The following is a 23238-nucleotide window of genomic DNA, read 5'->3' on the forward strand; positions in this document are numbered from 1 at the left end:
ATTATCTTCTTAAAGTCTTTCTGGAATGGAATTTCTAGAAGCCTCTTCTAAAAGGTTTACACTTTTGTTTTTTCATATCAAATTTTGGTTGCATTAAATAGGATTTGGTCAATGCCCTCGTTTGACCATTGACAAAGGTGAAAAATAAGGCTTTTTAAAAAGATAATTTGCACTTCTTATTTAAAATTAGCTTCTTTGTTCTAAGAATAGATGTCATTTTAAAAAGAGTGATGTCACTGTCAAAAACCTGGTTCCATAATCCCTTTAGTATTCCAATTGTCTGTCCTGAATATTCCTTATTCTTATATTTGATACTGTAATCTCTAGTCTGCATATCTTCTTTTGATGAGCTTTTCTTAATGGTGTGTAGTAATTTTTTAAATTTCTTTTTACTTCCATGTTGCAAATATTTTTCCCAACATCTATTTGTTTTCCATAAGCAGTGTTTGCTTTAATGAGATTATATTAATTAGACTTTTCCTGAATTACTTCAGGATTTTTTGTTTTGGTGAAGTGGGCTTTCCTCATCACAATCCTACATTAATTTTTTGTGCTTTTGTTTTGATATGGCTGTAGTTAGCATTTATTTTGTTTTGGTTTGTTTATGTTTTACATTTAGTTCTTTTATCTAAAATGTATTGTGTGTGGTTTGAAGTAAGAGTCAACTTTTATTTTTAAAATCCATGGTAACTGTACTAACATTAATGAATACTTTATTTTTTATTTTCTTAAATGCTCCATTTCAAGTCAAACTATCTTTGTTTGCAGATGACATGATCCTATATCTAGAAAACCCCATTGTCTCAGACCAAAAGCTTCTTAAGTTAGTATACAACTTCAGCAGTCTCAGGATACAAAATCAGTGTGCAAAAATCGTTAGCATTTCTATACACCAACAATAGGCAAGCCAAGAGCCAAATCATGAATGAACTCCCATTCACAGTTGCCACAAAAAGAATCAAATATCTAGAAATACAGCTAACGAAGTGAAGAACCTCTTCAAGGAGAACTACAAACTACTGCTCAAAGAAATCAGAGATAACACAAACAAATGGAAAAACATTCCATGCTCATGGATAGGAAGAATCAATATTGTGAAAATGGCCATACAGCCCAAGGCAATTTATAGATTCAATGCTATTCCCATTAAACTACCACTGACATTCTTCACAGAATTAGAAAAAGCCATTTTAAAATTCACATGGAACCAAACAAGAGAATGAATAGCCAAGACAATTGGAAGCAAAAAGAACAAAGCTGAAGGCATCATGTTACCAGACTTCAAACTGTACAACAGGGCTACCATGACCAAAACAACATGGTACTGGTATAAAAACAGACACATAGACCAATGGAACAGGATAGAGAGCCCAGAAATAAGACCACACACCTACAGCTATCTGATTTTCAACAAACCTGACAAAAACACGCAATTGGGAAAGGATTCCCTATTCAATAAATGCTGCTGGGATAACTGCTTAGCCATATGGAGAAGACTGAATGAAACTGGACTCGTTCCTTACACCACATACAAAAATCAACTCAAGATGGGTTAAAGACTTAAATGTAAAACCCAACAACTATAAAAATCCTGAAAGACAACCTAGGCAATACCATTTAGGACATGGGCATGTGCAAAGTTTTCATGACAAAGATGCCAAAAGCAATTGCAACAAAGGCAAAAATTGACAAATGGGATCTAGTCAAACTAAAGAGCTTCTGCATAGCCAAAAACTATCATCAGAGTGAACAGACAACCTACAGAATGGGAGAAAATTTTTGCAATCGATCCATGTGATAAAGTTCTAATATTCATCATATACAAGGAACTTAAACAAATTTACAAGAAAAAAAACATTAAAAAGTGGGCAAATGATATGAACAGACACTTCTCAAAAGAAGACATACATGTGGCCAAAAAAATATGAAAAAAAGCACATCATCACTGATGATTAGAGAAATGCAAATGAAAACCACTAAGAGATACTATCTCACAGCAATCAGAATGGTTATCATTAAAAAGTCAAAAAACAACAGATGCTGGATTGGTTGTGGAGAAAAAGGAATGCTTTTACACCTTGGTAGGAGTGTAAATTAGTTTCACGATTGTGGAAGACAATGTGGCAATTCCTCAAAGACCTAGAAACAGAAATACTGTTTGACTCAGCAATCCCATTACCCAAAGGAATATAAATCATTCTATTATAAAGATACATGTACACGTATGTTCACTGCAACACTTTACAATAGCAAAGACATGATATCAACCTAAATGCCCATGAATGATAGACTGGATAAAGAAAATATGGTACATATACATCACAGAATACTATGCAGCCATAAAAAAGAATAAGATCAAGTCCTTTGCAGGGACATGGATGGAGCTAGAGCCCATTATCCTCACCAAACTAACGCAGGATCAGAAAGCCAAACACTGCATGTTCTCACTTATAAGTGGAAGCTGAACAATGAGAACACAAGGACACATGGCAGGGAACAACAACACACACTGAGGCCTATCTGTGGGTGGTGGGGGAAGAGGGAGAGCATCAGGAAGGATAGCTAATGCATGCTGGGCTTAATACCTAGGTGATGGCATGATCTATGCAGCAAACCACCATGGCACACGTTTACTTACATAACAAATGTGCACATCCTGCACATGTACCGCTGAACTTAAAATTAAAATAAATAAAATAAATACTCCCTTTCAGGGGTGAAGGATGAATAATTTCTTCACTGCATTGAAATTACAAACTAAACTTTCATAAAAATGTTATAAATATATTTATATGATATATACTATAATTATATGTATTTATATAATCAAGTATATTTTTTCATTCTATAAAATATGTAATATATTATACTTTATATATTTATATTTTATATTTTTCATATATATGAATATTCACATATATCTACTTAGCTTTGTAAACCATTTTATTGATTTATTTCTACGAACTTTTACTAATACCACGGTTTCAATTATGTAAATAAAATGGAATTTTAATATTTGACAGGAAAAATAACCCCCCAACTTCAATCCTTTTTACAAAATAATCTTTTCAATGCTGTGTAAGGTCTGTCAAATGTATGATAGACATGGCTTGTTGAATTTCCATCTTAAATTGTTTTTCCTGATCTTTTTCTTATATATCAGCTTACAGAGTACTTTGGCATCTCTAAAAATGACTAATGAGGGTTTTGTTAGTATTATTATGGCAGGTAAATAGATATTATAGATGGATATCATAGAGTTATAATTCATATGCCATAAAATGCACACTTTCCAAGTGTACAATGTGGTTTTTAATATATCCACAAGGCTGTGCAACCACTGTCACTAATTCAGGAACATTTTCATCATCCCCCAAAGAAACTATTAGTGGTTATTTTCCAGTCCCTCATTCCTCCAGCTCTGGAAACCACATATCAATTTTCTGTCTCCATAGATTTGCCTTTTCTGAACATTTCATATAAATAGATTCATATGGAAGTTTCTAGTTCCAAAATGGTAGCAGATAAGCAAACTAGCTTAACTTCCTCACACTGAAAACCAAAAACAAAGATACAGCACTGAGATTACCACCTGTAATGTCCCAGAATTCAAATATGATGATGAAACAGTTCCTGGAGCTACAGGGAATAAAAAAAATCTTCCCCCAATTTGGTCAGCACCAAGTGTATGGAAAATATTCCCCCAATTCCAGTTTCTACACTGGAAAAAATGAGATTGAGATGGACAACCAGCTTCTGTACCACCTTTGGTTCCCTGGCAGGAGACCTGTCCCTGCCTCAACACACAGGAAGCATGGCAAGTACCTGAAGGGAGAAAAAGCCCTGAGGACAGTCGGAGACAAAGAAGGGAGGCAGGAGTACTATCCTCAGGCCTGGAAACTCTGCTACGTAATAGAGGATACCAAATCAGAGTGACTTTTTAGCAGCACCACAATGTAAGAGGTACACTTCACAAGTCCCCCGAGGAATCCCTAGCCAGCCTTCCCACTCTGCCAGGATATCCCTTTTGGGACCTCCCCCATTCAGGAGGGCCAGTACTCCGATCCTTTCCTGTAGAAAAGTCAAGCCTGAACGTACAGCGCCGTCTAGTGGCAACAGGAGGCAGACACCTAGTGGGAAAAGCAAAAGAAATTCAAGTAAATTACAAAGAATCTCTAAGCAACTATATCCAATAAAAAACAAAACAAGCCAGACAAAGAAGACTGGAATAAATCCTCCAAGCAACAATATAGATTTACATACACAAAGACAACAGCAACCAGGGAGCCACGACCTCCTTAAATAGACAAGGCAAGGAACCAGTAACTGACCCTAATGAAGTGGTGGTATGTGACCTCTCTGACGAATAATTGAAAATAGCAGTGGTAAGGAAAGTCAATAATCCCCAAAATAACACAGAAAAAGCATTGCAGAAGTTTATCAGAGAACCTTAACAAAGAGATTGGAATAATTTTAAAAAGTAAAACAGAATTCTTGGAACTGAGAAATACACTTACTCAGCTGAAATATTCATTAGAGACTCTCAGCAGCAGAAACAGATTAATAGAGGAATGAATTTATCAGCTTGAGGAAGGCTATTTGAAAATATAGTCAGAGAAAAAAAAGAGAATGGAAAGCAACAAAAATTACCTACAACATATAGAAGATCACCTCAAAAGACCAAATGTGGGAATTATTGGTATTCAAGAGGAAGTTGACCAAGAGCAAGGAGTAAAAAGCTTATTCAAAGGAATATTAATAGAAAACGTTCCAAAACTTGAGAAAGACATAAATATCCAGGTACAGGAAGGCCAGAGAACACCAAACAGATTTGATCCAAATGAGACTACTCTAAAGAATTTAATAATCACACTCTCAAAAGTCAAGGGCATAGAGAGGATCTTAAAGGCAACAAGAGAAAAGACAAATAACGTATTTTAAAAAACATGAAAAGTAGCTCCAATTCCTCTGACAACAGACTTCTCAACAGAAGCCATACATGCCAGGAGAGAGTGATAACATTTTCAAGGTGCTGAAAGAAAAAAAAAAACTGCTATCTAAGAATACCATATCCAGAAAAGGTCTCCTTCAAATATGAAGGAGAGAGAAAGTCTTTCCAAGGCAAACAAAAGCTGAGATAATTCACCACCACCAGACTTGTCTTACAAGAAATGCTAAAGGGAATTCTTCAGTCTGAAAGAAAGAAAATGTTAATTTGCAAAAAGAAAACATTTGAAGGTATAAAACTCAGTGATAAAATTAAATACACAGACAAACCCAGAATTCCCTAATACTGTAATTGTGGTTTGCAATCCACTCATAATTGTACTATGACACATAAAAGACAAATCTCTCAAAAACAATAGCAATAGCAACCTCTTAAGAGATAGTAAAAATATATAAATTGAGACAACCAAAAGTCAAATTGTAGGAAAAATAAAGTGTAGAGGTATTTTTAAGTTATTTTGTTTTATTCTTTTTTCTAATCAAAGATAAGCTGTCATCTCTTTGAAATAACTTTTTATATCTAAAATGTATTCTGTAAGCCTCGTGGTAACCACAATACAAAAACCAACAATATGCATTGATATGGTTTGGCTGTTTCCCCACCCAAATCTCATCTTGAATTGTAGCACCCATAATCCCCATGTGTCATGGGAGGAAGCTGGTGGGAGATAATTGAATCATGGGGGCAGGTTTTTTCCATGCTGTTCTCATGATAGTGAATAAGTCTCACAAGATCTGACAGTTTTATAAAGGGCAGTTCCCCTGCACAAACTCACTTGCCTGCCCCCATGTAAGACATGCCTTTGCTACTCCTTTGCTTTCTGCCCTGTGAGGTCTCCCCAGCCATGTGAAATTGTGAGTCCATTAAACCTCTTTTTCTTTATAAATTACCTAGTCTCAGGTATATCCTTATAGCAGCATGAGAACAGACTAATACATATTTATATACTAAAAATAAAAAGCAACAAATTAAAAGATACCACCAGAAAAAAACAATTATCCTTAAAGGAAGACAGTGAAAAAAGAAGACAGGAAGTGAGGAGTTACAAAATAACCAGAAAAGAACCAACAACAAAAAGGCGATAAGTCCTTACTTATCAATAACATCTCAATGTAAATGAACTGGATTCTCTAATTAAAATGCATAGGGTGGCTGAATAGGTAAAGAAAGAAGACTCAGCTATATACTGCCTCCAAGAAACACACATCACATATGAAGACACACATAGATTAAAAGGGAAGGTATGGAAGAAGATATTCCATGGAAATAGAAACTAAAAAAGAGCAGTAGTAGCTAAACTTATATTAAATGAAATAGATTACAAGTCAAAGACTGTAAAAGAGACAAAAAAGGTCATTATGTAATCATGAAGGATATTACAAGTAAGAGAATATAACAATTATAAATACTTATGTTCCCAAGAAGGGAACACCCAAGTATATAAAGCAAACATTAATAGATCTAAAGGGAGAGATAGACTGCAATGCAATAATAGTAGGGGCATTTAACACCACATTCTCAGTAATGAAGAGCTCATTCGGAGAGAAAATCCACAAAGAAACATCAGATTTAAACTACATACTTGACCAAATGGACCTGATACACATTTGCAAAATACTTCACTCAACTGCTACAGAATACAAATACTTTTCATCAGCTCATAAAACATTCTCCAGGATAGACCATATCTTGGACTACAAAACAAGTTGTGACAAATTTTTAAAAGTAGAAATTCTATCAAGTATCTTTTTAAATTTTTAACTTTTGTGGGTACAGAGTGGCTGTGTTTGTTTATGGGTTACATGAAATACTTTGATACAGGTATGCAATGCATAATAACAACTTCAGGGCAAATGGGGTATCCATCACCCAATTTATCCTTTATATTACAAACAATCCAATTTTACTCTTTCAGTTATTTTTTAATGTACAGTTACATTACTTTTTACTATAGTCACCCTGTTGTGCTGGCAAATGCTAGGTCTTATTCATTATTTCTAAAATTTTTTAGTACACATTAACCATCTCCACATCTCCCCCAGCCACTCACTTCCCTTCCTATCCTTTGATAACCATCCTTCTACTGTCTGTCTTTATGAGTGCAACTGTTTTCATTTTTGGCTTCCACAAAATCACAAAGTAAGTAAGACCATGAAACATTTGTCTTTCTGTACTTGGCTTGTTTCACTTAATATAATGACCTCCAGTTCTATCTATGTTGTTGCAAATGACAGGACCTCATTCTTTTTATGGCTGAACAGTACTGGATTGTCTATATGTACCATGTTTCTCTTCCACTCATCTGTTAGTGGACACTTAGGTTGCTCCCAAATATTGGCCATTGTGAATAGTGCTTCAATAAACATGGCAGTGCAGATGTCTCTTCGATATAGTGATTTTCCATCCTTTGGGTATATACCTAGCAGTGGGATGGCAGGATCATATGGTAGCTCTATTTTTAGTATTTTGAGAAACTTCCAAACTGTTCTCCATAGTGGTTGTACTAATTTACATCTCTGCCAACAGTGTACCAGGGTTCTCTTTCCCCACATCCTCACCAACATTTGTTATTGCCTGTCTTTTGAATGAAATTTATTTTAATAGGGGTGAGATGATATTCATTATAGTTTTGATTTGCATTTCTCTGATGATCAATGATGTTGAGCATCTTTTCATATACCGGTTTGGCGTTTGTATGTCTTCTTTCCTGAAATGTCTTTTTTCCATTTTTTGATTGGATTATTAGATTTCTTCCCATAGAGTTGTTTCAGCTCTTTATATATTCTGGTTATTAATCCCTTGTCAGATGGGTAATTTGCAAATATTTTCTCCTTCTATGGGTTGCCTCTTCATTTTGTTGATTGTTTCTTTTGCTGTGCAAAGCTTTTTAACTTGACATGATCCCACTTGTCCATTTTTGCCTTGGTTACCTATGATTGTGAGGTATTACTCAAAAAATCTTTGCCCAGTCCAATGTCCTGGAGAGTTTTCCCAAAGGTTTCTCATAATAGTTTCATAGTTTCATAGTTTGAGGTATTAGATTTAAGTCTGTGTTCCATTTTGATTTGATTTTTGTACATGGTGAGAGATAGGGGTATAATTTCATTCTTCTGCACCACTATAGATGTATGAATTTATTTCTGAATTTTCTATTCTGTTCCACTAGTCTATGTGTCTGTTTTTATGCCAGTACAATGCCATTTTGGTTACTATAACTCTGTAGTATAAATTGAAGTCAGGTAATGTTATTCCTCCAGTATTTTCTTTTCTTTTTGCTTAGGATAGCTTTGGCTATTCAGTCTCTTTTGTGGTTCCATATAAATTTTAGGATAGTTTTTTTCTATTTCTGTGAAGAATATAATTGGTATTTTGATAAGAATTGCATTGCATCTGTAGATTGCTTTGGACATTTTAAACAATATTGATTCTTCCAAGTCATGAACATGGAATATCATTCTTTCTTTTTCTTTTTTTGCATTCTCTTCAGTTTCTTTTATCAATGTTTTAGAGTTTTCATTGTAGAGATTTTTCATTTGTTTGGTTAAGTTAATTTCTAGGTATTTTATTTTATTTTATTTGTAGCTATTGTAAATGAAATTACTTTCTTGATTTCTTTTTCAGATTGTTTGCTGTTGGCATGTAGAAATGCTACTGATTTTTATGTTGATTTTGTGTCATGTAACTCTACTGAATTTGTTGATCTATTCTAATCATTTGTTGGTGAAGTCTTTAGCTTTTCCCAACATAAGATTATATTATCTGCAAAAAAGCATAATTTGACTTTTTCCTTTCCAATTCGTATGCCTTTTATTTCTTTCTCTTGTCTGATTGTTCTAGCTAGGACTTCCACTACTATGTTGAATAATCTTGGTGAAAGCGGAATCCTTGTCATATTCCAGATTGTAGAGGAAATGCTTTCAGTTTTTCTCAATTCAGTATGATACTAGCTGTGGGACTGTTATATATGGCTTTTATGATGTTGAGGTATATTCATTCTATACCTACCTTTTTTTATGGTTTTTATCTTGAAGGGATGTTAAATTTTATCAAATGTTTTTTTCAGAATCAATTGAAATAATTATATGGTTTTTGTCCTTCATTTTGTCGATATAATGTATCACATTGATTAATTTGCATATGTTGGACTATCCTTGCATCCCTGGGCTAAATCCCATTGGGTCATAATAAATAATCTTTTTAATGTGCTGTTGAATTCCCTTTGCTAGTATTCTGTTGAGGATTTTTGCACCAATATTCATCAGGGATATCGGCCTGTAGTTTGTTTGTTTTTTTAATGACTCTGATTTAGGGTAATACTAACCTTGTAGAATGAGTTTAGAAGTGCTGCCTCCTGCTCTACTTTTTAAAAATAACTTGAGTAAGATTGTTATTAGTTCTTTAAATGTTCGGTAGAATTAGGCAGTTAAGCCATTGGGTCCCAAGATTTTCTTTGCTGGAACACTTTATTATGGCTTTGATATCATTGCTTGTTGTTGGTCTGCTCAGGTTTTGAATTTCTCCATGGTTCAATCTTGGTAGGTTATATGTGTTATGTGTCTAGGAGTTTATCCATTTCTTCTAGATTTTCCAATTTACTGAAATATAGTTGTTCATAGTAGCCACTAATGATCCTTTGAATTTCTATCATACCAATTGTAAAGTCTCTTTTTATCTTGAGTCTATTTATTTGGGTATTCACTCTTTTTTTTTTTTTTTTAGTCTGGCTACAGATTTGTCAATTTTGTTGATCTGTTCAAAAAATCTATGACCTGTGTCATTGATTTTTTTATTTTTTCATTTCAAACTCATTTATTTCTGTTCTGATCCTTATTTCTTTTCTTCCCTTTCATTACCTTTAATGGCAAAAACAATTACTTTTGCACCAACCTAACATTTATTTAAAGCTTTTCTTCTTTTTATATGCAGGTGCTTATTGCTGTAAATTTCTCTCTTAGTACTACTTTTGCTGTATCCCATAGGTTTTGAAAGGTAGTATTTCCATTATCATTTTTTTCAAAAAAATTTTTCATTTTTTAAAATTTCTCCATTACCCCACTGGTCATTCGGGAGCATATTTTTTAATTTCCATGTTTTTGTATAGCTACCAAAATTACTCTTGTTATTGATTTCTGGTTTTATTCCATTGTGGTTAGAGAAGATGCTTGCTATAATTTCAATTGTTTAAAATGTTTTAAGAGTTTTTCGTGACCTAAAATATGGTCTATCCTTTAGAATAATCCATGTGCTGAGAAAAAAATGTGTATTCTGCAGCCTTTGGATGAAATGTTCTGTAAATATATGTTAGGTCCATTTGGTCTATACTGCAGATTAAGACCAATATTTCTTTGTTGATTTCTTGTCTGAAATATCTGTTCAATGCTGAAGGTGGGGTGTTGAAGTCTCCAGCTATTATTGTATTGAGGTCTATCTCTCTCTTTAGCCCTAATAATATTTGCTTTATATATCTGAGTACTCCAGTGTTGGATGCATATACGTTTACAATTGTTATATTCTCTTGCTGAATTGACCCCACTATCATTATGTAATGACCTTCTTTGTCTCTTCCTACAGTTTTTGTCTTGAAATCTATTTTGTCTTATAAAAGTACAGCTACTTCTGCTCTCTTCTGTGGTTTCCATTGGCATGGAATAGCCTTTTGCATCCCTTCATTTTCAGTCTATGTGTGTCTTTACAAGTGAAGTGTGTTTCCTAAGGCAATAAATCATTAGGTCTTGTTTTTTGTTGTTGTTGTTGTTTTTTGTTTTGTTTTGTTTTGTTTTTTGTTTGTTCGTTTTTTTAATCCATTCAGTCACTCTATGTCTCTTTATTATAGAGTTCAGTTCATTTATGTGTTATTGATAAGTAAGGACTTATTCCTGCCATTTTATTATTTGTTTTCTGGTTGTTTTGTGATTTTCTTTTTTTTTTCTTTCCTTTCTGTCTTCCTTTTAATGAAGATTTTCTCTGGTTGTATGATTTAATTTCTTCCTTTTCATTTTTTTGTGTATCTGTATTAGGGTTCTCTAGAGGGACAGAACTAATAGGATATATATATGTATGTATGTGTATATATAGATGTATGTATATGTATATCTATCCATGTGTGTGTGTGTGTGTATATATATATATATATATATGAGTTTATTACAGAATATTGACTCACACAATCACAGGTTGTGTAAGTCCCATAATAGGCTGTCTGCAAGCTGAGAAGCAAGGAAGCCAGGCCAAGTCCCAAAACCTCAAAAGTAGGTAAGCTGATAGTGCAGCCTTCGCTCTGTGGTTGAAGTTCCAAGAGTACCAAAGCTGATAAACTTGGAGTTTGATGTTCAAGGCCAGGAAGCATCCAGCATGGGAGAAAGATGGAAGCCAGGAGACAGCCAGTATAGTCTTTCCGTGTTCTTCTGACTGCTTTTTATTCTGGCCACGCTGGCAGCTGATTAAATTGCACCCGCCCAGATTGAGGGTGAGTCTGCCTTTCCCAGTCCACTGACTCAAATGTTAATCTCCTTTGGCAACATTCTCACAGACACACCCAGGAATGATACTTTGTATCTTTCAATCCGATTAAGTTGACAATATTAACCAACGCAAGTCCACCCTTTGTCCACTTGAACCCATACACACCTTCTGAAATCATACATAATCTTCAAATAAAGACAGTAATAAGGTCATAATTATGCCTAACATATAAACAGCTATCCTTTGTACAACCGGAAATGCACCAATCTCCAACCCAAATGCTATTATGCAAAGTTAACAACACTTAAAAGCTGATTTGAAGTCAATAAATCTTATATCACATGATAAAGGAAAAAGAAAGGAAATAAAATGAAGATATTTTCTTAGTACAAGTGTATATGGTATCCATTGTGTGTTTTTAAACTTGAGGTTACCATGGGATTCTCTCTCCATGCCACATGACCACTGCCAGTGGATGGGTGAGGGGTGGCATTGGAAATTCAAACTGTCTTTTCTATTCTTTTCAGTGCCTCTTCAGTGGTATTAAATTACAGCCAGGAACTATGAGCGTTCACCTGATTTTTGTTTCTTTTGAAGGTGATTTTCCTGAGTAGAGAGTTGTTTAATTTGGTGTTTTTACTGGGGAGGCAGTCAGTGGAGCCTTCTATTTGACTATACTGCTCCATTTTCTCTCAAGTATCTTTTTTGACCATAATGGACTGAAGTAGAAATCAATAAAAATATACAAACACATGAAGATTAAACATGCTCCCGAATGACCAATAAATCCATAAAGAAGTTAAAAAGAAAAAACTTTCCTGAAACAAATAAAAATGTAAACACAACATACCAAAATCTATGGAACACAGCAAAAGCAGTACTAGGAAGAAAGTTTATAACAATAAACACCTACATCAGAAAAGCAGGAAGACTTCAAATAAAAAACCAATATTGCACCTCAGGTAGCTAGGAAAGGAACACCAACCAAACCAAAATTATTAGAAGTAAAGAAATAATAAACATCAGAGCAAAAGTAAATGAGATTGTGACTGCAAAACCAATACAGAACAATAAAAAGAAAAGTTGGTTTTTGAAAATGTAAATGAAATAAACGGACCTTTATCTGAACTAACATAAAAAAAGAGAGAGGAAGCCCAAATAGTAAAATGAAAAATTAAAAAGGAGACATAACAGCTGAGACTACAGAAATACAATAATCATTAGAGATTATAAGGTTGGTGCAAAAGTAATTGCGGTTTTTAATATCATGACTATCTATACCAAAAAATTAGAAAACCTAGAAGAAATGCGTAAATACCTAGATACATTCAATCTATCAACATTGAACCACGAAAAAATAGAAAACCTCAATAAATTAATACTGCATAACAAGATCAAAGCCATAATAAAAAGTCTCCCATCAAAGAAAATCCCAGGATCTAATGGCTTCACTGCTGAAATCTACCAAACATTTAAAGAAGAACTAACACAAATTCTACTCAAACTCTTCAAAAATATTGAAGAGGAGGGAATACTTCCAAACTCATTCTACAGGCCAGCAGTATGCTGACACCAAAACCAGGCAAAAATACACACACACAAAAAGATAACTGCAGGCTAATAGCACTGATGAACATAGATGTGAAAATCCTCAACAAAATTCTAGAAAACTGAATTCAACATTACCTTAAAAAGATCATCCATCATGACCAAGTGGGATTTATCTTAGGGATGGGAAGGGTGGTTCAACATATGCAACTCAATAAATGTGATACATTACATTAATAGAACCAAGAACAAAAACCATATAATTATTTCAATAGATGCTGAAAAGCATTCAATAAAATTCAACACCTCTTTGTGATTAAAAAAAACACCCTCAACAAACTGGGTATAGAGGGAGAAACCTCAAAATGATAAAATCCATATATGAAAAACCCACAGCCAACATCATACTAAACAGGTAAACACTGAAAGCCTTTCCTCTAAGATCTGAAACAATACAAGAATACCAATTTTTACCACTTTTACTTAACAGAATACTGAAATTCCTGGCCTGAACAATTAAGCAAAGAAAAGAAATAAAGGGCATCTAGGTTGGGAAAAAAAGAAGTCAAGTTAGCCTTATTTGCAGGTGATGTGATTTTATATTTAGAAAAACCAAAAGATACCACCAAAAAAATTGTTAGAACTGATTAACAAATATAATATAGTTGCAGGATACAAAATAAACATAAAACAATTAGTAGCATTTATATACACCAATGGTGAACAATCTGAAAAAGAAATTAAGAAGAGAAACCCACTTATAATAGCTACAAAAAATATAAAATACAAAATATCTAGGAATCAATTTAATCAAAGAAGTGAAAGCCCTGTATAAGGAAAACTATAAAACTCTGAAAAAAGAAATTGAACAGAATACAAAAAAATAGAAAGGCATTCCATGCTCATAGATTAGAAGAATTAGTATTGCTAAAACGACAATACCACCCAAAATAATTTACAGATTCAATGTAACCTCTATCAAAATACTATTTATATTCTTCCCAGAAATTGGAAAAATATTATAAAATTTATATGGAACCACAAAAGACCCCAAGTAGCCAAAGCAGTCCTGAGCAAAAAGTACAAAGCTGGAAGCCATCCCTGACTTCAAAATTTATTACAAAGCTGTAGTAACCAAAAGAGCATGGTAATGGCATAAAAACAGACACATACACCAATGGAACAGAATTGAGAATGCAGATACAAATTCATATATTTAAAGCCAACTCATTTTTGACAAAGGCACCAAGAACATAAAAATGGGGAAAGGACAGTCTTCAATAAATGGTGGTGGAAAAATGAAATAACCATATGCAGAAGAATGAAACTAGGCTCCTATCTCTCACCTTATTTAAAAATCAAATCAAAATGGACTAAAGACTTAAATCTAAGACTTGAAACCATGAACCGACTAGAATAAAACATTGGGATAATGCTCTAGGACCTTGGTCTGGGCAAAAATTTCTTGAGTTAAGACCTCAAAAGCATGGGCAACAAAAGCAAAGATAGACAAATGAGATTACATCAAGCTAAAAAGCTTCTGCACAGCAAAGGAAGCAATAAACGAAGTGAATAGACAACCCACATAATGAGAGAAAAAAATGCAAACAATCCATTTGACAAGGTACTACTACTAACCAGAATATATGAGGAGCTCAACTCAATCGTGAAAACACAAGTAATCCAGTTTAAAATGAGCAAAAGTTCTGGATAGAAATTTCTCAGAAGAAGATTAACAATGAGAAACAAATATACAAAAAAAGTGCTCAACATCACTAATCTTCAGAGAAATGTAAATCAAAACCACATTGAGATATCATCTCACCCCAATAAAAATGACTTTTATCAAAAAATCTGGCAATAATGGATGCTAACAAGGATGAAGCAAAAGGAGAACCCTTATACACTGTTGGTGGGAACTTAGATTAGTACAGCCACTATGGAGAACGATATGGAGGTTCCTCAAAAGACTAAAAATAGAACTATCATATATAACCCAGCAATTCCACTACAGGGCATATATCCAAAAGAAAGAAAATTGGTATATTGAAGAGACATCTGCATTCCAATATTTATTGCAGCACTATTCATATAGCCAAGATAGGGAATCAATCTAAGTGCCCATCAATGGATGAATGGATAAAGAAAATGTGATACATATATACAATGGAATATTATTTAGACATAAAAAGAATGAAATCCTGTCATTTGCAGCAACATGAATGGAACTGGAGGTTTTTACTTGAAATATGTTAATCACTGAAAGATAAATATCGTATGTTCTCACTCATATGTGAGAGATTAAAAAAAGCAGATCTTATTAAGTTTGAGAGTAGATTAATGGTTACCAGAGGCCAGAAGGGTAGAGGGGAGGTGGAGGATAAATAGAAGTTGATTAATGGGCACAAATATACAGCAAGTTAGAAAAAATAAAGCCTAGTGTTCAATAAATCAGAAGGGAGATACAGTTAACATCAATCGATTGTAAACTTCAAAATAGGCAGGAGAGAATAACTTAATTGTTTTTAGCATAAAGTAAAGATAAATAGTTTAGGTGATGGATATCATGATTACTTATGATATCCTAATTTTTACACATTATTTTACACATTACATGAATGTATCAAATTATTGCATATACCCCCAAAATATGTACATCTATTATGTATCAATAAAAATTATATTAAAAAATAGATTTATATAATATGTAGCTCTTTGTGTCTGGTTTCTTTCACTTAACATAATGCTTTCAAGGTCCATCCATGTTGTAGCATGTATCAAAACTTCATTCTTTTTAAAGCTGACAATATTTCATCATATAGATATACATCATTTTGTTCATCCATTTGTCAGTTCATGGACTTTGAGCTGTTTCTACCTCTTAGCTATTATAAATACCATTACTATGAACATTTGTGTACAAGTTTTTGTGTGACCAAATTTTTTCATTTCTCTGGATACATGCTAGGAGTCTAATTGCTAGGTCATGCGGTAACTATGTTTAGGTTCTTTAGGAATGCAAAGCCATTTTTTAAAGTGCCTGCACTATTTTACATTTTCACTAGCAATGTATTTTATCCAGAAATGTATGAAGATTTCAATTTCTCCACATCCTCATCAACACTTGTTATTGCCCATGGTTTTTATTCTAGCCATTCTAGTGGGTATAAAGTGGTATCTCATTGTGTTTTCAAATTGCATTAACCTAGTGACTAATGGTGTCATCTCTGAGTATCTTCTCATTTGTTTGTTGGCCATTTGTATATTTTCTCTACAGAAATTACTTTTCAAATATCTTGTGCATTTTAAATTTTTATTTTTTGTTAATATTATTTTTAATTGACAAATCTTAATTGTATACACTTATGGAGTATGGTGTGATATTTTGACATATGTATATAGTGTGGAATGGCTAGATCAAGTTAATCAATATATCCATCACTTCACTTACTTACCATTTTCTGTGATGAGACACTTGAAATTTACTAGGTTATTTCGAAGTATAGGATACATTATTATTAACTAGAGTCATCCTGCTGTGCAATAGATCTAAAAAGCTTTTTTCCTCCTGTCTAACCGAAACTTTATATCCTTTGACCAATATCTCCCCATTTCCCCCACCCCCAACCCTCCAGTAACCACCATTCTATTCTCTGCTTTTGTAAGTTCAAATTTCTTAGATTCCACTTATAAGTGAGATCATACAGTATTTGTCTTTCTATGCCTGGCCTATGTCACTTACCATAATGTCCTCCAGGTTCATCCATGTTGTCACAAGTGACAGGCTGCTGAATTGTATTCGTGTGTGTGTGTGTGTGTGTGTGTGAGTGTGTGACATTTTCTTTTCATTCATCTGTTAATGGAAACAGGTGTTAATTTCATATCTCAGCTATTGTTAATAATAGTGCAATGAACATGGGTATGCAGATATCTCTTCAACATATTGATTTCAATTTCTCCGGATCTTTACCTAGAAATGAAAGTGCCAGATCATATTGCCAATTTTTTTTAAACATTGGGTTATTTGACTTTTTATTATCGTGTTGTAATTGTTCTTTATATATTATAGATACAAGGCCCTATTTTAATATATGATTTTTAAATATTTTCTCCTAGTTTGTGGGTTGTATTCACTTTCTTGACAGTATACACTGAATCACAAAAGTTTTCAATTTTGTTGAGTCCCAGTTCTTCTATTTTTATTTGGGTTACTTGTGCTTTGGTTTCATAGCAAGAAACCATTGCTTTACCCAAGATCACAGAGGATTATATGCATGTTTTCTTTTAAGAGTTTTATCTTTTTGGGTCTTACAGTTAGGTTTTTTATCACTTTTGAGTTTTTTTGTATTGTATTAGACCAAATTCATTTTTTCCACATGGATATCCAGTTGTCGCAGCAGTACTTGAGGACTCTTCTTTTCCCATTGAATTGTCTTGGCACCCTTGTGGAAAACCAATTGACTACAGATGTACAATTTTACTTTGGAACTCTCAATTCTATTCCATTGATCTATATGGCTATTCTCATGACAGTAGCTTACTGTCTTGATTACTGTATAGCTGTATAGAAAGATTTTGAAATCAGAAAGTATATGTTGTTAATATATTAATAATAACATATAAATATATATTTAGTGGTTTAAATTCATTGGTGTACCTTTTTTGACCAGTGGAAATGTATTCTGATGATCTCTTTCATCCTTTAGACATGATCAGATTAGTCATATATTATTCTTACTTTGTAATGTAGGAGTTGCTAAGCTAAACTTGTACATTTTTTTAACCAGACCTGTAATCTGTTGTTTCTCCAGGTGTTCTGTTTCTTTTTGGTGGAAAATTGTATTTAGAGTCCACAGTCTGGACACCTGCAACATTTACTGGTACTAGGCTGATCATTATTTGTACAACTTTCAATACACAAAACTAGAAATTTTTTTTAGTAAAAATATGTCTCAGTGGATCATACAGATGCTTTGGACCCTATTAACCTTAAATCTCTGTCATGCCAAAAATCTCAATTCTCAAAGCAAAAATAATTTATTTGCTTTGTTCAACACTACACTCTCCATAATCTCAGAATAACTATAACAACATTGTAAACATTGGAAGAGTTTCTGGTTTCAGCATCTCCTTTAACGATGTATAGTAAGATCACTCTGTCACAGCTATGTGAAACAGTTCCTACTTATGTGGTTATGCCACCAACTTGATAAAAATTTAGGTTCACTTGTTTTATCCATTTTTTAATTAACTGTTTTATAATTACATAAAATATATATTTCCTTTAGAGAAATGACTCCAAGTCTATAAAACAGAGTACAGCCTAAGAATTTCACCTTCTACCCAATCCTCTCCACCTACTGCTATCTTCACCCATATTATTTTTTTGTAATTTTATGGTTTATCCTTCCATTGTTTTATTTTATCATAAGCAAACATGTTTAGGCATATGAGCATTAACATATTATGCACATTTCTATTCACTTTGCTTCCTTCATTTATATGCACTCTGAAGATAATTTTGTAAGTCCGTTTATATTTATTGATATGATCATTATTTTATCCTCACTTTTGTCATGTTGTTTGTTTGTTTGTTTGACATAGGGTCTTTCTCTGTCACTCAAGCTGGAGTGCAGTGGCACGAACATGGCTCACGGAAGCCTCTACTTCCTAGGCTCAAGAGATCCTCCTGCTTCAGCCTCCTGTGTTGTTGAGACCGCAGGTATCTGCTACCACAACAGCTATTTTTTTTTTTTTTTTTTTTGTAGAGACAGGGGCTCTCTATGTTTCCCAGGCTTTGAACTCGTGGATTCAAGCAGTTCTACCACCTCAGCCTCCCAAAGTGCTGGAATTAGAGATGTGAGCCACCATGCCTGGCCTGTCATATTGTTTTATACATATACATGTTTATATGTATGTGCATTTGTCTTGTATATAGATACTTTTTGCTCTGTGATATGTTTTATTCTAGCCTCTTTTTATTTCTCTCAGTATAACTTTAAGTATTTAGGAAGTTTGTAATTTCGTTTTAAGAGTTTATCACTTTGGGATTATATTTTTAGAATCACAATGAATTCACAGCTTAATTTGCAAATGACTGATTTATTTACAATACAGAGTCTTCCCATCCATAGTAATTACATATCTGTTTATTCATGTTTTCATGTCGTCTTTCAAGTCTTTCAGCAAAGTTTTATGTTTTCTTTAAGCTCCTGATATGGACATTACTTAGGTTTCTTCTATAACATTTTACTGATGCTAGTTTCTGATGCAGTTATACATGAGCTTTTTCTCTATTTCACTTTCTAATTGGTTATTTCTGTCATAGTTAAGCTATCTATTTTGTATGTTGTCATCTTACTAGACTCTGTTTCTAGTTCAGTTTAATTAACTTTTAAAATTTATTTATTTATTTATTTATTTTGAGATGGAGTCTCACTATGTCACTCAGGCTGGAGTGCAGTGGTGCGATCTTGGCTCACGGCAACTTCTGCCTCCTGGGTTCAAGCGATTCTCCTGCTTCAGCCTTCCAAGTAGCTGAAATTATAGGCACCCGCCACCACACCTAGCTAATTTTTGTATTTTCAGCAGAGATGAGGTTTCGCCATGTTGGCCAGGCTGGTCTTGAACCCCTGACCTCAGGCAAACCACCGGCCTCGGCCTCCCAAAGTGCTGGGATTACAGGCTAGAACCACCACCGCACAAGTCCTAATTAACTTTTTATTTTGAGATACTTTTAGGTTCACCTGGAATTATAAGAAATAATGCAGAGAGATCCCTGTACTCTTTACTCAATTTGAAAATACTAAAAATTCTAAAAATAGTTTTCTTATAATTTAATTATGCCTTTGCAAATTCTGTTATTATGGCAGTTCTTTTTCAGCAACTGTCTATATATATATTTTATCATCTAAAACAAATCTAAATAACTTATTAAATTTTCTCAATACATTCTATGTAATCGTTGATATAATTTCAAATTTTAAATGATATAAACTGAAATATAAATAGGCAAAAATCTGGCATAATTTCCATGCTGTTCTTTTGAAATAATAAATGCAAAACAAAGCATTTGACAGTTACCCAAGAGCCTGCTAATGTCTGAAGTATATAGACTCTATTATGAATCTACTTTTAAATTCTTAAATAAAATACAATGCATGATTCACATATTACCTGCTCACCAAAAAGTCATCATGCTCAGGAATGATTGGAGAACTCTCTAATGGTTGTTAGATTCCTGTTCATCCCAGTAGATAAATACCTTTTGCAACCATAAATGCTCAATAGGAAGCTAAAATACTGCTTTCATATTGACTTGGTGAGCATGTTTCATACTCTGACAGCTGCCTTTCTTTCTCAAAAATGACATACTAACAACACATGCTAAATGTATTGAGATGTGAACGGAATATATAACATTTGTACTGAATTCATTATGTCTCCAGCTGCTTTCGTTTAGAAAGAAAGGTGCAAGTGTGTTACTATTCATTTTAGGCATATATTGGTATATTTATATTAAAAAGAGATTAACATAAATTAAGCAATCAAATCTAAAAGAGTGCCATTTGGTTGGAACCTCTGAACAGCTTCCATTTTACCCATCATCCCCATTTTGCAGACCTCAATTTCGGTATGACAACATAGTAACTAAACAAGAATGAATATTCTTTTCGTATTTTTCACTATAAGAAATTTCACAGGATAATAACTTTAGAAATAAATGAAGAGAAAATCTTATTTCAATTATACCTACAATGTCCCTACATTTGTATGTATTTAGACTTACTTTAATAAATAACATAATAAGATTTTTTACAAGAACGTAACCAACTCTGCATGCTCCTCTATGCTCCCTGCATAGATTTTTTAAAATTAAATATGGAGAATCAGAACCTATATGTATCTAATAATTAATCGTATATATGTAATGATGTTTTTCATAGGCTGAAATTTTATCAACAAAATACAAATTACATGTTTGGTCAACAGTATGTGCATATTCACAAATGCCTGGTCCTCAAGAGAATGTAAGGATATAACATAATAATATAGAGATGATTTGCCCATCTTACAAAGATAAAATACTGAAAATGCTTTCAAAGTTATGAAAGTTTACTTTAATCTTCAGTCATACTACATTTTTCTATGATTTCTGGATCACTGTTGTTTAATAGAAATAGAAATATAATGTTTAATAGAAATATAATAGAAATATTAAAAAATTAAAGGTAATTAATTTTTTAATATTCATTTTCAAAAGTTTAAAAGAAACATAAAAAATAATTCCAATATATTTTTATTAATCCAATATATTAAAAATATCATTTTAACATTTAATAAATATTCAAAAATTATCACTGAGACTTTTTGTGTTGTATTTGTCATGCTTGCTCACTGACATCTGGTGTGTATTTTACATGTTCAACATATGTCAATTCAGACTAGCCCGTTTCACTTGCCAATAGTCACATGTCATGTGGCTAGTGGGTACTATACTGGATAACTCTAGATGAGGCAGATCATTATGCATTATACAGACTATGAATAAGTTCTGCGAATTATGAGGTACAGAAGGTGCCAATATTATCTCAAAAATAAACTGCACCCGGTACGTCACCTTGTAGTAAGGCATACAATTTTACTGAATATAAGTCAGCCTAGAAATCAACAAAGTATATTGAAGCATAAACCAACAAAACAAAAATTGCCTGACATTTGGTGCCACCCTTAGTATCACTCCTTCAGTCATAATTTAATTTGTCCACATTAAAAAGACATAGAAGTTACGGAAAGAAAAGAAAAGTTATATTTGAAAACGCTTCAAATTGTTTAAATATTAAAATTTCTTTTTTTAAAGCCTATTTCAAAAGTAAGCAGGGTTTGGCAAAACTTTTTTGTAAAGGGCCATATATTAGATATTTTAGGGGTTTTTTTTTTGGCCATACAATCTCCATTACAACCACTCTACTCTGCAGTAGGAGTGGGAAATAAGCCATTGACAATATGTAAACAAATGCATGTACCTGTGTTCATATGAAACTTTATTTACAAAAAAAAACAGATGATGGGGCCATAGTTTATCACCTCTGGTTTAGACTACCTTCCTTGCAAGTAAAAGAGCTCAAACTTGTTGCATATTTATTGGAAGGAGCAGGAAAAATAATCGTAGTCCGGATGTTCAGAAGATGTTGGCAGGAACCTATTTTCTCTCTATTTCTTGGTCATTTGCCTCCCCAGGTTGAATGCTCTTATGACACATGATCTCAGAAGGTGAGAAAAAAAACTCTCTGTCTTCTAGCAACTACATCAGTTCTTGAAAGGATATTGAGGCCTTGCTTAAGCCATTTTCCTATCCTTGGATCAATCAACATTCCAGGCCACTCACTGCTCAGCCCTGCTCACATGCCTACCTCTATAAAAGAAGAAGGAGGGACATTTGATTGCTAGACTAGCTAGATGAGAGAGAAGCAATTAACAAAAGGCCAAAAAGTCCACATAATTTATGAGAGAAAAGGAAAGTATAGGGCAGGGATAAATTACAGTGTTCACTATGATGGTTTTGCGTACCTTCAACCTTAGATTGAAGGCAATTGCTAAAGACAATATTGCCCAAAAGCCTAATGTTTTGCAATGAAATTCTTTAATAAATATATATATATTAATGATATATTAATGACAAATTGGAAGCTACTCACCAATATCATTATATCTCAGGACATTCTCATTACTGACCCTTAACTCCAGTGGAAACTAAGGAATACTAAGAGGAACCAAGACTTTTTCATCTGAAAGTGTCAGGCACTCAAGTGAAATAGGGGACAAACACAGATTTTAGGTATGATAATAGCCTCCTGATAAGCAAAAGACAAATGTACAGAGTATAGTAACAGATACCCAGTGGTACATACTGGAGGAAAATCACCAGAGTGGAAATTTCTAACAGGTTGGTCAAGAAATAAGTCATATGATCTAGATCAAGGGGATGTATCCTGAATCAGGTCACTGGCAATTGCAAGAATGCAATTCCAGCCTTACAGCATTTCAGTTGCTATTCAGGTTTCTAAAACATGGTTTCACATACCAGGGCCAGAAAGAAGAATGAATATTAGGTTTCAGAAGAAAAAGCACAACAGTGTTAAGTGCTGCTGAAGGTAATGCTAGCAATTAATACCTGGCTGTCATTCTGGAGTTCCTTTTCTCTCTTTCATCCAAGGTCA

Source organism: Pan paniscus, chromosome 4, assembly GCF_029289425.2.
Source record: "Pan paniscus chromosome 4, NHGRI_mPanPan1-v2.0_pri, whole genome shotgun sequence".
NCBI lineage: Eukaryota > Metazoa > Chordata > Mammalia > Primates > Hominidae > Pan > Pan paniscus.